This window comes from Oryx dammah, unplaced genomic scaffold (genome assembly GCF_014754425.2).
Source record: "Oryx dammah isolate SB20612 unplaced genomic scaffold, SCBI_Odam_1.1 HiC_scaffold_15, whole genome shotgun sequence".
Classification (NCBI taxonomy): Eukaryota; Metazoa; Chordata; class Mammalia; order Artiodactyla; family Bovidae; genus Oryx; species Oryx dammah.
In genome coordinates this window covers 8,928,151-8,943,598 of record NW_024070199.1, presented here as the reverse complement: position 1 = coordinate 8,943,598, position 15,448 = coordinate 8,928,151, and positions in this window count along the sequence as shown.

The following is a 15,448-nucleotide window of genomic DNA, read 5'->3' as shown; positions in this document are numbered from 1 at the left end:
CAAGGTCACAGAGTACAAGGTCAGTAGAGATCTAATGTATTTCTTTATACTAGCAACAAACAATTGGCAACAGTAAAATACAATAGCATCAAAACATCAAATATCAAGGAATTCTTGTAATGAAATGTAAGCCAAATTTCTATACTGAAGACAAATGTTGTTGAGATAAAAGACTTAAATGGAATAAATATATATGTGATTATCATGAAGTGGAAGATTCAAAATAGTTAAGAAGCCTGTTCTTTCCAACTTGATCTGTAGATTCAGTGAATCCAGATCAAAATTAAAGCATTTTTTATAGAAGTTAACAAGTTGTTTCTGACATTATTATGGAAATTTATAACATGGCAAAAGACCTACATTAGCCAAGATGATCTTGAAGAAAAGCAACAAACTGCAGCACTTATCAGTACCAAATTGCAAGACCTCATATAACATTTCATTAGTTAAGAAAGCACCCCAGGGGTCCAAGGATGAAGAATAAGTCCAGTGGAACTAGAAACAAGTCCACACATTTACAGTCACTTGATTTCTGCAAAGATACCACTATAATTCAGTTAGAGGGTGTGGTCTTTTTAATATTAATAATAAATGATGCTGAGGCAACTGTATGGCAAAAAATAAACCTTAACTCTTACCTCCTGCCATAAGTAAAAATCAGCTCAAAGTGGACCAGAGACCTAAATATGGAAGGTAAAACAATAAAGCTTTTAGTAGAAAATAAAAGAATATCTTCATGTCCCCCTGAGCACATCCAATGGATCCACAAAACCTATACTTGAAATTTTAAATGACATTGGTACACGGGTATAGTGTGGATTTAGCAATGTTCCACAGGGTCCCACCAAGCCTACTGCTCCCTAAATCAACCACCTTCCTGGGAAAAATAGAAGTCATAATAGGAAATAACTCATCATAAAAAGATTGATAAATTGCATTTTATTATACAATTTTTACCTATGGCCGATTCATGTTGATGTTTGACAGGAAACAACAAAATTCTGTAAAGCAATTATATTTCAATTAAAAATAAATATTACAAAATATCTTTTTCATTAAATGGCACTGTTAAGAGTCAAATGGCAAGCCACATACTGGGAGAATATATTTCCTATACACATATCTAACAAAAAAATCATATCCAAAATATATAAAGAACTTGTACAAATCAATAGAAAAAAAGACTTGAACAGACACTTCACAGAAGAGTATATCTAAATAACTAAAAAGGAGATTCACACAATTAGTAATGAGGGAAAAGCAAATTAAAACCAAAAGGAGATTAACACTATTAGTCATGAGGGAAAAGCAAATTAAAACCACAATATTACACACCCACTGGAATGGCTAAAATTTTACTAAATTTTACTAAAGTTGAAATGAGTAAATATTGAGAAGGGCACAGATTTGAACTCCTCATAGTTATCGATGCTTCCCAGGTGGCTCAGTGGTAAAGAATCCACCTGCCAGTGCAGCAGAGGCACAAGGCGTGGTTTGGTCCCGGGGTTGGGAAGACCCCTGGAGGAGCGCATGGCGGCCCACTCCAGTATTGTTGCCCGGAGAATCCCACGGACAGAGGAGCCTGGCGGGCCACAGCCCACAGGGTGGCGGAGAGTCAGACACGACTGAGCACTGCAACCGCCCAGTTTGTGATAGGAGCATAAGCTGGCACAAACACCTTGGAAGAACACACATGTGTGTGTATATATACACACACATCCAAACATACATACACATTACAATCCAGCAATTTCACTCTTACCGTAACATGGAACAGGAACAAGTGCTTATGCTTACCAGGAGACATGAATAAGAACGTTCCTAACAGCTTTACTGATAATTGCCAAAAACTTGAAACAACTCAAATGACTATCAGCAGTAGGAGATGTAAGTAAATTGTGCTATATTCACTCAGTTGAGTAAATAGCAGTGAAAGAATAAACTTCCATATGTAGCTATTAATATAGAGACCAATCTTATAGACATAACATCGAAGTGAAAGAAGGCAGATAGCAAAGAGCATATCCAGTATGATTTTATTTACACAACGTTCAAAAACAGGACAAGCATGCTAACTTTGATGACAGAAGAGAGGTTACTTCTGTGGTGAAGAATGATGAAAAGGTAGATAAAGGAGTTTTCTGCTCATTTTAATGAACGGCAGTTAACATGGATGTGTTCACTTTGCAAACATTCATCATGCAAGACACTTAAGATTTGTGTGCTACACTGATATGTTGTATAATTCAAAAAGATTAAAAAAAAAGAGAGAGATCCCCCTAAATAACCATATTCCAATCTATTTCATGAACTGACAGAGTGAAGGGCAGCAAGAGTTTCCTGACAGGAAGACAGAATTCTTTGTTAGGACAATCTTTCAAAGGTCAAGAGAAACAGAAATGTCCTTGAAAAAGTTAATAACAATATGGAGTGAACTTGCCAATTTTCTTTTTGCGAAAAAAAGGTAAACTTTTTATAGATAAGATTTATCTTTACATTTCTCGAGGAGGAAAAAAGAACTGACTGACTTTCCCCTGGGACAAACCAAAGAGCTTCCAGTAACTAACAAATATAGCCTGTGTGACAGCTCACTGGTTTCAGTAGGTCAGCAGAAACTGACATTGTTTTTCTCTCACACTTGGAAAGTTCAGACCATGAGATTATTAAAACAAGCCAGGCATAACATGGTAGGATTCCAGCATTAATTTCTTAGTTGTGGCAGCTTCTCCTTCACAATGTGAATTTGGATCAGAAGAAAATATCAAATGACTAAAACGCCTGTTTGCTGCCAAGATGCCAGAGTGGAAAAGACATTCTTTGGAAAAAGAAAGGGAAGAATGTTCTTTTATTGTTAATATCATTTTTGTGTATCTGTTTAGACTTTGCAGATAGTGGTATCTCTAAAACACATCTGGATCTTCCTAACAACCCAGATTCTTAACAGCTTAGCGTGGTAGCTTTCTTAGATGACTACATTACAAAGCAAATCTCAATAAAGTTGTGAATTCCTATCACTCTTAACTATTCAACAAGACATTTATCAAATGAGCCCTGCATCCAGGCACTGTGTGTATAGGACATTAGTGAAAGAAAGTGAAATGTTAGTTGCTCAGTCATGTCTGATCTTTGAGACCCCATGGACTGTAGCCCGCCAGGCTCCTCTGTCCTTGGAATTCTCCAGGCAGGAATACTGGAGTGGGTTGCCATTCCCTTCGCCAAGGGATCTTCCCAACTCAGGGATCACACCCGTGTCTCCCTCATTGCAGGCAGATACTTTACCACTGAGCCACCAAGGAAATTTCTGCATAGGACATTAGGGAGGCAAAATAAAATTGTCCCTTTCCTCAAGTTATTCATCATCCAGTAAAAGTGTCTTGACAGGCAAAGGAGCCTCTCTGGGTTGGTACAACCTGCTCTCACTCTTAAACTCTAACCGCAGAGAATGAAGAAAGGAAAGTGGAAGATGGCAGAACAGGATATTGTAGGTGGTTGGGTGCTTAACTCAAAATATTCAATTTTTAACACCTACAGCAGTAGGTTTGGAAAAGAAACAAGATGAGTTTTGGAGAATTTTTTGTAGGTTTCAGAGTAAACAAGCATGTGAGTTTTCTAAGTTGCCTTTCAAGATTGGGGAAGTAGGGACTGGGTGGTGGCAGGTTTAGCAACAGGCTGAGAAGCTACTTCTTGTGGCCCAGGAATGAGATAAGTTTGAAGAAATTAAGAAGGTGTGAAGAGACAATGGAGTATGGGGAAACACTCTGGAACCAGGCTGGCTGCCTTGAACCTTGGGTAGTCACCTTCACTTCTTTCAAGCCTGGTTTCCTCATCGTATTACATGGAACCTAATTCCTGTATTGCAGGATTGATTCAAGGATTATGGAGAGTGTCTGTAACCTGCACACAGTAAAAATGCAATGCATGGCAGTTGAAATGATAACTGACATTTAATAGCAGTCTCTGGGAGGAAGGCTCAAGATGCCTGCCAGTTGCAGTATATCCACCCAAGGCGCATAGAGAGTGCCTGTGCCTGATCCGTCACATGCTGTAATGCACCGACAAAGCTCTGATGACAGCTGGGCCCTGAACGCTTAAGCGTTTTGTTACTAAACCAAATTTGGGTCCGCTCACCTGGGTGCAGTAAAGCCAATCTGCTAACACTGGGCTGTGATGAAGTAAAATACAGTGTTAGTTGCAGGGCCAAACAAGGAAGATGGGCAGCTAATGCTCAAGAGACTCAAATTCCCTGATAGATTTCAGGAACGGTTTTGAAAGAGGGTGATGGACAGGGTTGCAGGGTTTGTGACCAGCTTGTGGACATTCTTCTGATGGGTTGTTGGGATGGTGATTGGGAATCAACATTATCAACCTTCTGGTTCCAGCCTGTCTGGGTTCTACATGCTTATGGTCAACATGCAGTTAACTTCTTCCATCTGGGAGGACTGTCAGTACCTGCCAAACAGCTCAAAAATGTGGCTCAGAATATTATCTATAGTTCCTTGACTTTGTTTAACACCTGACCAGTTATTATTTTGTCTTGCTTGACTGTTTCCCTTTGCGCTTTCTCACTTCCCCGTGCTCTTTGGGACTCTGGAAGGGCCTAGGAGGCTAGTTTTTCTACAAACAAGATGTAGGTGGAAGACATAGGAAGGATCTGTCATGGGAAGGCCTCATAGGATCCTGCTCAATTACAGTCTCCCCTTTTCTTTGAAACTCCTCTGTCTTGAGGGAGAACAAGTACAGAATGAGAAAGGGAATACACAATAGTTTTGGACAGAGCTGGTAACTAGAAATTCAGCAGAGGAACTCAGTTTTAGCAGGGAACTGGTTTCAGAGTGTCTGGAGAGAGGGACTTAGAGACTCCCTGATATGAGGTTTCCAAGAAGTCATACCCTGGATCTGCTGATTTAATCAGGCTTGTAGGGACAAATAGTAAACCCAGTTCCAAAATTCTTCTGAGTACGGGGGAGGGAGGGCATTCCACATTGTGGGTCAGTGGTAACATTTTGGTTTCTGAGTCCGAGAGTTGGACACTGGAGCAATTCAGGGTCAGGGAGATCAGGGGATATTTGTGGCAATAAAGGGCTGTTTGTTAAAGGCCTGCTTGATCCATGCTTGCTTTACCAGATCTCAACAACAACAGCTCTCTGTATTTTTCTTGGAATAAAACTGGCTTTTGCACTAGACGCAAGGAACTGTGCCCTCGAGCAGTGGAGGCTTTCTAAACATTAGTGACTTTAACTCAATTAAGTATTTCCATTTCCTACTCCTGTGACTTTGTGAGGCTCAAATTCCCAGAAAAGCTGCTTTTTGGACCGTGACTCTTTAGGTTGATTACGTTTTAGTTCATCCTGTCCTTAAAAGCTGCGTAAGGGTGAAAACCTGTCAAGATACTCTTCAAAAATTCTTCATATGGAAATGTTCTCAGATTTCCAGCCAGCAAATGAGTTTCAAAGGACTGCAGATTCAGATATCCTCAAAGATTCTTAGTAAAAGCTTTTGTCAGCATTTCCTTCCTCAAATCCTGTACTCAGCTCACTGACCTCTTGCCTTCTTGGGTTAGGGCCATATTTTTGTATAGTCTCAGCTATAAAAATATGCTGGGCCTTGCAACATTCCCTTCCTAAGAGGAATGGAAATGAACTCTGTTGGATTCCCCTCGGCATGACTAAGAGGCCAGCAAGGCACTTTTACCTTCAAGCCCTCAGATACCAAATCAGAGGCATGGCGGGCCCTGGCCTCACTTGAGCTTCTGGTTTCAAGTGTGCAATTAACTTCAGATCTCTGATATTCTTTGACTGTTCCATGTCATTTTGCATGGGTCATTTTCTCCTAGCCACTTAAAAAGTGTCCTCTGTGGCTTTTGTGCTATTTATATAACAATGTCAACGTGGGATAGAGCTGGGCCTAAAATCTGGTGAGAAGGTACACATTTCAACATGCCTTGTAACACTGGCTGAGCACAAGCAGTTTGGATTTGCTTATTTTTCCTTTTATAAGCTTTTAACTTTTTTTTTTTTTTTTGCATTTAACTCCTTTGAAATATTTAAATTCTAAAGCTAGAAGCTAAATTCTCTTGAAGATATCTCAGATCTCAAGTTACAACACGTGACATGGCAGGGTTTTATAGTCATTGAGCAGAAAAGGTTCAAGAAATTGGGAGTTCTTTTAATAGCTAATGTGTGACTATGATAGCTGCTGCTGGTTTTCCTTCAAATCTATTATCCCCATGCTTCTATAATAATACATTTAGCTGTTTGAGAATATGGTCACTCCAATTAAAGTCCTATTTGAATCACTGTCAGTGTGAACTTTTTATTACATACAGCCAAACCTAATCCAAAAACAGACTGACATGAATATCCACCTCACTGAGGTCAATGTTTTCAAAAGTAAAGTGTAGTCTCCAGGACACTAAATAAGGCTTCAAGTTATCTTTTCTTATAAATTTTATAAATTTATTGTTATAAATAGTATAAATGTCACAAATTTTAAAAAGGGCTCAAACTACTTTAAGGCTTCCCTGGTGACTCAGTAGTAGAAAAATCCACCTGCCAGTACAGGAGACGCAGGCTTGATCTCTGGGTTAGGAAGATTCCCTGGAAGTCAGGAGGAGACAGATCAGGAAGAATCCTGGCATGGCAACCCACTCGTGTTCTCGCCTGGGGAATCCCAAGGACAGAGGAGACTGGCAGGCCACAGTCCACGGGATCACAAAGAGTCAGACATGACTGAAGCAACTGAACACACATGCACACAAATTACTGCAGAAAGTATTCTGCTTTATCTGAGGGCATCTAAGTAAACTTAGATTTGTGGGGCTTGGGGTTTTCAAAACAGTGTTGCCACCCCGAACTAAAGTATTGCTGAAGCTGCCTCAGAAACATTCAGAAAACTAAGATCATGGCATCTGGTCCCATCAGTTCAGTTCAGTCGCGTGAGTTTTGTTTCCCTGATGATTAGTGATGCTGAGCACATTTTCATGTACCTGTCAGCCATATTTCTTCTTTGAAAAAACAACTATTCAGGTCTTCTGCCCATTTTTAAATTGCCTCTTTTTTTTTTTTTTTTTTTTTGATGTTCATTGCATGGATGCTTTATATATTTTGGATATTAACCATTATCTAGTTTTAGTGTCAGGATAATGATAGCCTCAAAGAAAATGAGTTTGGAAGTATTTTCTACTCTTTTATTTTTTGGAAGTTTGAGAAGTGTTGGTATTCATTCTTTAAATGTTTGGTAGAATTCACCAGTGAAGCCATCTCTTGCACAGCAATCTTAGAAGTTGAGGTGCTAAATGTGGGATGCAAACCCTTCGCTCCTCAGAGAAAATTTCGACTGTATGGTACTGTGCTGGCCAGGGTGAAGCTGGCGAAACTGTGTCTCAGCCTCACCTCTCTGTTTTGATGTGGGCATTTCCTCACTTACCTGATGTCTAAAGTTGGTCAGAGGGCTTCTATGGTATCTCAGTGGTAAAGAGTCCGCCTGCTAATGCAGGGGACGCAGGAGATGTAGGTTCGACCCCTGGGTCAGGGAGATCCCCTGAAGGAGGAAATGGTAACCCACTCTAGTATTCTTGCTTAGAAAATTCCATGGACAGAGGAGCCTGGTGGGCTATAGTCCATGGGATTGCAGAGTCAGACACGACTCAGCACACGAGGGTTGCTCAGCTGTATCTAGATTCCTATAGAGGTACTTGCCCCGTGAGTTGCTGTACATTCGCTGTGCCTGTAGAAGGAGGGCTGTTCAGAAGTCTCCTGTCACCGTGGTTAACTTCCAGGGCATTCTCCTTCTGCTGTTTGTGTCCTATCTTTGGCCAGCTCTTCCAGCTATACTACTTAGTGCCTAAGTTTTGCTCATGCTTTAGAGACTATTATGATTGTCTCCTGACTAATGATTTGCCATTTCCTTCTTTTGTCTCTCAATACACAACCACAGTGATCTTTTTGCCAACAAAAAGTCTTAAAGAATCCTCTGCTCAACGTTTGCAGCAGCAGCATCCCAGCTCGGAATGAAGTCTAAACGTCAGGGTGACCTAGAAAGCCGTGGCCCACTGCCACCTCCCTGACCTCAGCTTCCACCACATTCCCTCTCACCCACTCTGCTCAAGCCTTCCTGGTATCGTTGATGCTGCTCAGAGAAGCCAAGCACGATCTCCTTTAGGATCTTCAGTCTTTTCCTTTGCCTGTGTACGTGGAGAAGGCAGCCAGTCCCCACCTCTTACCATCTTGCTTCCTCACGTCATGTATCTTGGTTCAAACGTCATCTCATCCAAGGTCTTCCTTGATTGCTTATAGAAAAGTATTACCATACTCTGTGCTACCTGTGGTGCTGGAGAAGACTCCTGAGAGTCCCTTGCACAGATCAAACCAGTCAATCCTAATGAAAATCAACCCTGAGTAATCATTGGAAGGACTGATACAAAAACTGAAGCTCCAATCCTTTGTCCACATAATGCAAAGAGACGACTCACTGGAAAAGACTCTGAGGCTGGGAAAGATTGAGGGTAGAAGGAAAAGGGGGTGACAGAGGATGAGATGGTTGGATGGCATCACCGACTCAATGGACATGAGTCTGAGCAAGTTCTGGGAGATAGTGAAGGATGGAGGAGACTGGCGTGCTGCAGTCCATGGGGCTGCAAAGTGTTGGACACAACTTAGTGACTGAATGCCAACCATACTATGATCACCTCATTTATCTCATCACCTTTTTTCCTATAGTACTCATCATGTCATAAAATTTGTCCATTGACTATTCTCACAGGAAAATACATTCCATAAAAGCAAAACTTTTTTTTCCCCTGCTGCAGGCACACACTGTTTATTTGAATGACAGGCAGGAAGTGGTGGCAAGCGGGGGCTGGGCAGGTCAGCACTGCTCCCCACGATCCTGCTTTGATGGCCACCCAAGCTGTTGGTATCTGGGTCAGAAATTCTTTCCCTCCTCTCCCAAATTAAATAAAGAGCATTCTTCTCCCTATGAGACCTGGGGAGACTTGTGTGCTGAGCTGGGTGCCCCATCACAGCCCACAAACCCCCGAGTTTCTCACACTTCAAACTACATGCTCATAGAAGGCACTCAAGTGTCAAGTGCCTGAACAAAGAAAACCTTCATCTTAAAAGAAGACTCTTCCTCAGCCTGTACGCCCTCTGTTATACTATCCTTGGCCTCTTTTAGTTGGTAACTGAACTTCTTGGTACCTCTACACTTTCCCCATCTCCTCAGTTCCACACATTCTGGCTTCTGTCCCTGCCAAAGCCTGGGTGTAGCTAGGGTAATGTTTATATTCCTACCTGCTCAGTCCAGTGGGCAGGGTTGAGCTTTTCACTTGAGTGGATCATTCTTGACTTCTTCAGCTATATTCTTGACGTCTCTTCCCTGGTTACTCTCAGTTCAGTTCAGTTCAGTTGCTCAGTCGTGTCCGATTCTTTGCGACCCCATGAATCGCAGCACGCCAGGCCTCCCTGTCCATCACCAACTCGCAGAATTCACTCAGACTCGTGTCCATCGAGTCAGTGATGCCATCCAGCCATCTCATCCTCGGTCGTCCCCTTCTCCTCCTGCCCCCAGCCCCTCCCAGCATCAGAGTCTTTTCCAATGAGTCAACTCTTCGCATGAGGTGGCCAAAGTACTGGAGCTTCAGCTTTAGCATCATTCCTTCCAAAGAAACCCCAGGGTTGATCTCCTTCAGAATGGACTGGTTGGATCTCCTTGCAGTCCAAGGGACTCTCAAGAGTCTTCTCCAACACCACAGTTCAAAAGCATCAGTTCTTCAGTGCTCAGCCTTCTTCACAGTCCAACTCTCACATCCATACATCACCACTGGAAAAACCATAGCCTTGACTAGACGGACCTTAGTCGGCAAAGTAATGTCTCTGCTTTCAATATGCTATCTAGGTTGGTCATAACTTTTCTTCCAAGGAGTAAGCATCTTTTAATTTCATGGCTGCAATCACCATCTGCAGTGATTTTGGAGACCAAAAAAATGAAGTCTGACACTGTTTCCACTGTTTCTCCATCTATTTCCCATGGAGTGATGGGACCGGATGCCATGATCTTCGTTTTCTGAATGTTGAGCTTTAAGCCAACTTTTTCACTCCCCTCTTTCACTTTCATCAAGAGGCTTTTTATTTCCTCTTCACTTTCTGCCATAAGGGTGGTGTCATTTGCATATCTGAGATTATTGATATTTCTCCCTGCAATCTTGATTCCAGCTTGTGTTTCTTCCAGTCCAGCATTTCTCATGATGTACTCTGCATATAAGTTAAATAAGCAGGGTGACAATATACAGCCTTGACGTACTCCTTTTCCTATTTGGAACCAGTCTGTTGTTCCATGTCCAGTTCTAACTGTTGCTTCCTGGCCTGCATACAGATGCACTGGTCATAGCAAACACCCTCTTCCAACAACACAAAAGACTCTACACATGGACATCACCAGATGGTCAACACCGAAAAATCAGATTGATTATATTCTCTGCAGCAAAAGATGGAGAAGCTCTATACAGTCAACAAAAACAAGACCAGGAGCTGACTGTGGCTCAGATCATGAACTCCTTATTACCAAGTTCAGACTTAAATTGAAGAAAGCAGGGAAAACCACTAGACCATTCAGGTATGACCTAAATCAAATGCCTTATGATTATACAGTGGAAGTAAGAAATAGATTTAAGGGCCTAGATCTGATAGATAGAGTGCCTGATGAACTATGGAATGAGGTTTGTGACACTGTACAGGAAACAGGGATCAAGACTACCCCCATGGAAAAGAAATGCAAAAAAGCAAAATGGCTGTCTGGGGAGGCCTTACAAATAGCTGTGAAAAGAAGAGAAGTGAAAAGCAAAGGAGAAAAGGAAAGATATAAGCATCTGAATGCAGATTTCCAAAGAATAGCAAGAAGAGATAAGAAAACCTTCTTCAGCAATCAATGCAAAGAAATAGAAGAATGGGAAAGACTAGAGATCTCTTCAAGAAAATTAGAGATATCAAGGGAACATTTCATGCAAAGATGGGCTTGATAAAGGACAGAAATGGTATGGACCTAACAGAAGCAGAAGATATTAAGAAGAGATGGCAAGAATACACAGAAGAACTGTACAAAAAGGATCTTCACGACCCGGGTAATCACGATGGTGTGATCACTCATCTAGAGCCAGACATCTTGGAATGTGAAGTCAAGTGGGCCTTAGAAAGGATCATTATGAACAAAGCCAGTAGAGGTGATGGAATTCCAGTTGAGCTATTTCAAATCCTGAAAGATGATGCTGTGAAAGTGCTGCACTCAATATGGCAGCAAATTTGGAAAACTCAGCAGTGGCCACAGGGCTGGAAAAGGTCAGTTTTCATTCCAATCCCAAAGAAAGGCAATGCCAAAGAATGCTCAAACTACCATACAATTGCACTCATCTCACACGCTAGTGAAGTAATGCTCAAAATTCTCCAGCCAGGTTTCAGCAATATGTGAACGGTGAACTTCCAGATGTTCAAGCTGGTTTTAGAAAAGGCAGAGGAATCAGAGATCAAATTGCCAACATCCACTGGATCATGGAAAAAGCGAGAGTTCCAGAAAAACATCTATTTCTGCTTTATTGACTATGCCAAAGCTTTTGACTGTGTGGATCACAATAAACTGTGGAAAAATTCAAGAGATGGGAATACCAGACCACCTAACCTGCCTCTTGAGAAATCTGTATGCAGGCCAGGTTACTCTCTAGTTGACTGGTTTTTCCTGGTCTCCATGAACTCTTTACTAACCTCTAATGGAAATACTGTTCAGGACTTGTCACTGACTTTATTCTTACTTCACACAGTTGTTCCTTTGGTAATCTCGATCACTGTGTTCATTTGCATAAAGTATGTTCCACTCTGGGTTAATTTCTTTAGATGTCCAGAAGAGGCCTAACAGGGCAAAGGATACAAATACTTTAATGGCTTTCTGAAAGGGCTGCCTAATTTAGAAAGCCCCTAAAAATGATCATAGTTGCTAGTTTTTCCTCTCAGGAGTGACAGAATTTGAACAGTCAAAATAGGTTAACCATATAAACGCAAAGGGGCAGAAAGCTCAAGTTCTATTCAGTGGAAAATCCTGAGAGGAAACATCAAGAATGGAAGTGTGAGAAAGGTGGAAACTGACGTAGACTTTGAAAGCTTGGTGAGCAGTGAGCCACACAGGCAGACTGAAGGATTCCAGCGGTTAACGTGCAGGATTGACGGGGAGAGGCTGGAGCCAACCGGACAGATGAATCCAGCACGTACTGGGTAAACTCCACCCATCTCTGGAAGCTACACATGGAGGAGAAAATTGTCAAGCGTGGAAACTTTATGAAACATGTACACTAAGGCTTGCAATCGAGAGACTATGCCTGAGAAGCTACTTGTTAAGTGTGAAACTAAAAACGCCTTGTGGGCCCTCTAGTTGCCCCTAACATAGCACAAGTTTCCTGGGCGGGGGGGGGGTCCCCACTTATCTTCTAAATTTCTCATGAAAGTAGAATCCATGCTGATGAACGGAAGCCCCTCTTCTCTACTGGGTGATGGGTAAGGAATCTTGTTCTCCTAAGTATATCAGACCAGTATTCCTCCTGTCTTCAATGGAGACACCTTCTCTCCGCCTTGTTTTCAGCAGTCCAACCCTCCCCTGAGGGTTGAAACCATCTCTTACCTTTGGTTGGCGGGCCTCGGAATTGGCAGAGCTTAGTGGTGTACAGTGGCTTCTAATCTGGAACAGTAACAGTTAAGGTCTGTGTCTCTAATTGTCCACTGTCTGCTGATGTGAACCATGAGACTCAGGTTGCTGTGTCTTGCAGGAACCGTCTGGGGTGGTGGGGTGGCTTCAGGGAGGAACACAATTCATTAATCTGACCTCTTAGTCTGTGATATGGACAATTCCTATTTTTAAACTTATGTGCTACACAACAGTTGGGCACTTCCCAGATGGTGCTAGTGGTAAAGAACCCACCTGCCAATGCAGGAGACTTCAGAGACAAGGGTTCAATCCCTGGATTGGGAAGATCCCTTGGAGAAGGGAATGGCAACCCACTCCAGTATTCTTGCCTGGAGAATGCCATGGAGAGTCTGGTGGGCTACAGTCCATGGAGTCACAGAGTTGGACACGACTGAAGCGACTTAGCACACACCCAAAACTGAAGTCACCCCACTAAAATCCCACCCCCAAATGATTTACCCAGATATATTTTCTGAAAGTATAATTACTTGGGGGAGGGTAAGATCTTAAGTGTTGACAACTTATCACCAATTAAAAAAAAAAAGGCTGTACTGGTTTACACATACTCACGTCAGCTTTAGATTAGCCATCAAACTCTGTCCTCTTGCCCATGGTGTTACACAGACGCAGTCTGATAGGCAGGCATCTATGGACAGGTCCACTATGGCAGTATACTGTAGTATATGGGACGGTGGTTACGACAGCCCTGGAGCCAGATCCTACAGGCCTGGGACTGTGCCCAACCCCCGCGGTGTTACTGATCACACAGCAACTTACCCCCCAGGCCTGTACGTATCTGTAAAACAGGTGTGACAATGACTTCCCTCTTCACAGACTTGATTAGATGAACAATATATACACACACATTCAGAACAGCTTTACACTTGGAAAACTGCTGTTTTCACTTGCATTTTTCAGTTACTACTAAATAGTTTCAGTTTTTCATTGGTCATTAGCATTTTATCTTTGGTGAACTGTTGATCATATCCTTCCCTTCTTCTACTTGACTGAGGTAAGTCACCATACCTCCTTACATTTCTACTTTTTAACTCATTTGGGATTTACGTTGGTACTAGGTTGGAGGCAATTCCACCCTCCTTACCCAAATAGATACGTGCTAGTAAAACTGACTTATACACTCCTTTGAAATGCTCTCTCTCAATCACATAAACACCTTGGTTATTAGGCATATTATTTGTATAAGAAAAACTCCTGTGTCTCCTTTACTCTCTCACAGTATGACACCAGATGTACAGGTTTTCCACACCAGTGAGACACTGGCCAGAGCTACGATTCTCACACTAACTACGGTCAGCATAGACACCATGGGTTACAGGCTCAGTCCTGCAAGACTGCCTCTCCCTACCTTAGCTCAGAGGCCAATTATAAGTCCAGGTAGTCACCTGTACTTCCGACAAGCTATAAGTCAGGGCTTCTGTGACCCTCTTTGTGGTCCTGCCAATTTGTTAGAACAGCTCACAAAATGCAAGGAAACACTTACATTTTACCAATTTATTATATTAAAAGGATACAATAAAGGATACAGAAGAGACAGATGAGGACTTACATAGGGCAGAGTCTTCTGGATGAGTCCCAAGTGCAAGGAGCTTGTCTCCTGGCTTGTGCGCCAGCTTCCTGGCACATGGATGTGTGTTTACAACCTGGAAGCTCTAAACTCCTTCATATTAGCATTTCTATGGAAGCTTCATGACATGGACAAGATTGATCCTTTAGTCTCTAGCCCCTCCCCTCCCCTCTCCTGGAGGATGAGGTTGGGGCTGAAATTTCCAAACTTCTAAACATGGCTTTGTCTTTCTGATGACTGGCTCCATCTTGAAATTATTTGGGAATCTACCAAGAGTTGCCCCATTAGAACAGAAGGCACTCCCACCACCCAAGAAATGCCAAGGGATTTATAAACTTTGAGTCAGGAACTAGGCCAAAGACCAACTATTAGAACAAAAGATGCTCTCTCTTAGTGCTCTCCTATCACCTGGGAAATAACAAGAGGTCTTAGAAGCTCTGTGCCAGGAACCAGGGAGAGAGACTATTATTGCTGCACGTATTTTCTGTCATTTCACATTATCCTATTTGGTTTGGCTTGCTTTTAAGGCAATACGACACTAATCTGCGTTACCGCTTTCAGATGAGCCCGTCATTCCTCGCTTTGCACTTTGGACCCACTGCTGTAAGTTCTGTCCATCGTGAATTCCAAGTTCTACATACAGTATAGCTGTCAGAAGACTGGCTCCTCCCAAGAGCTGCTATGAGCACCAGTGGTGCGGCCATTCCTCCCCTGTGGTTGGGCTCCGGGGGGAATCTCTCACTGAGTCTTATCCCTCCTACTGCGGTGCTTCTGCCTCTGGGTACTTCAAGTCTGCCACTGATGAGTAATTACATGGGAGTAGAGCTTTTCAGTTCCTACCCTACGTTAAGACAAAACACACGTACACCCATGGTTGATTCATGTCAATGTATGGCAAAAACTACAATATTGTAAAGTAATTAGCCTCCAATTAAATAAATTTATATTAAAAAAATTAGCCTCCAATTAAAATAAATAATTTAAAATAAAAAAAAATGATGAGAAATGCAGATTTCACCATGCCTTTTAAGATGGCCACTAGGCTAGGTGACAGTGTCAGAGCAGCGAGCCTGACGCTTCCATTTAAAGTGTTCTTGAAATGTCAAGAACACTAACTGCAAGCTCTGCACACCAGTGCAGACC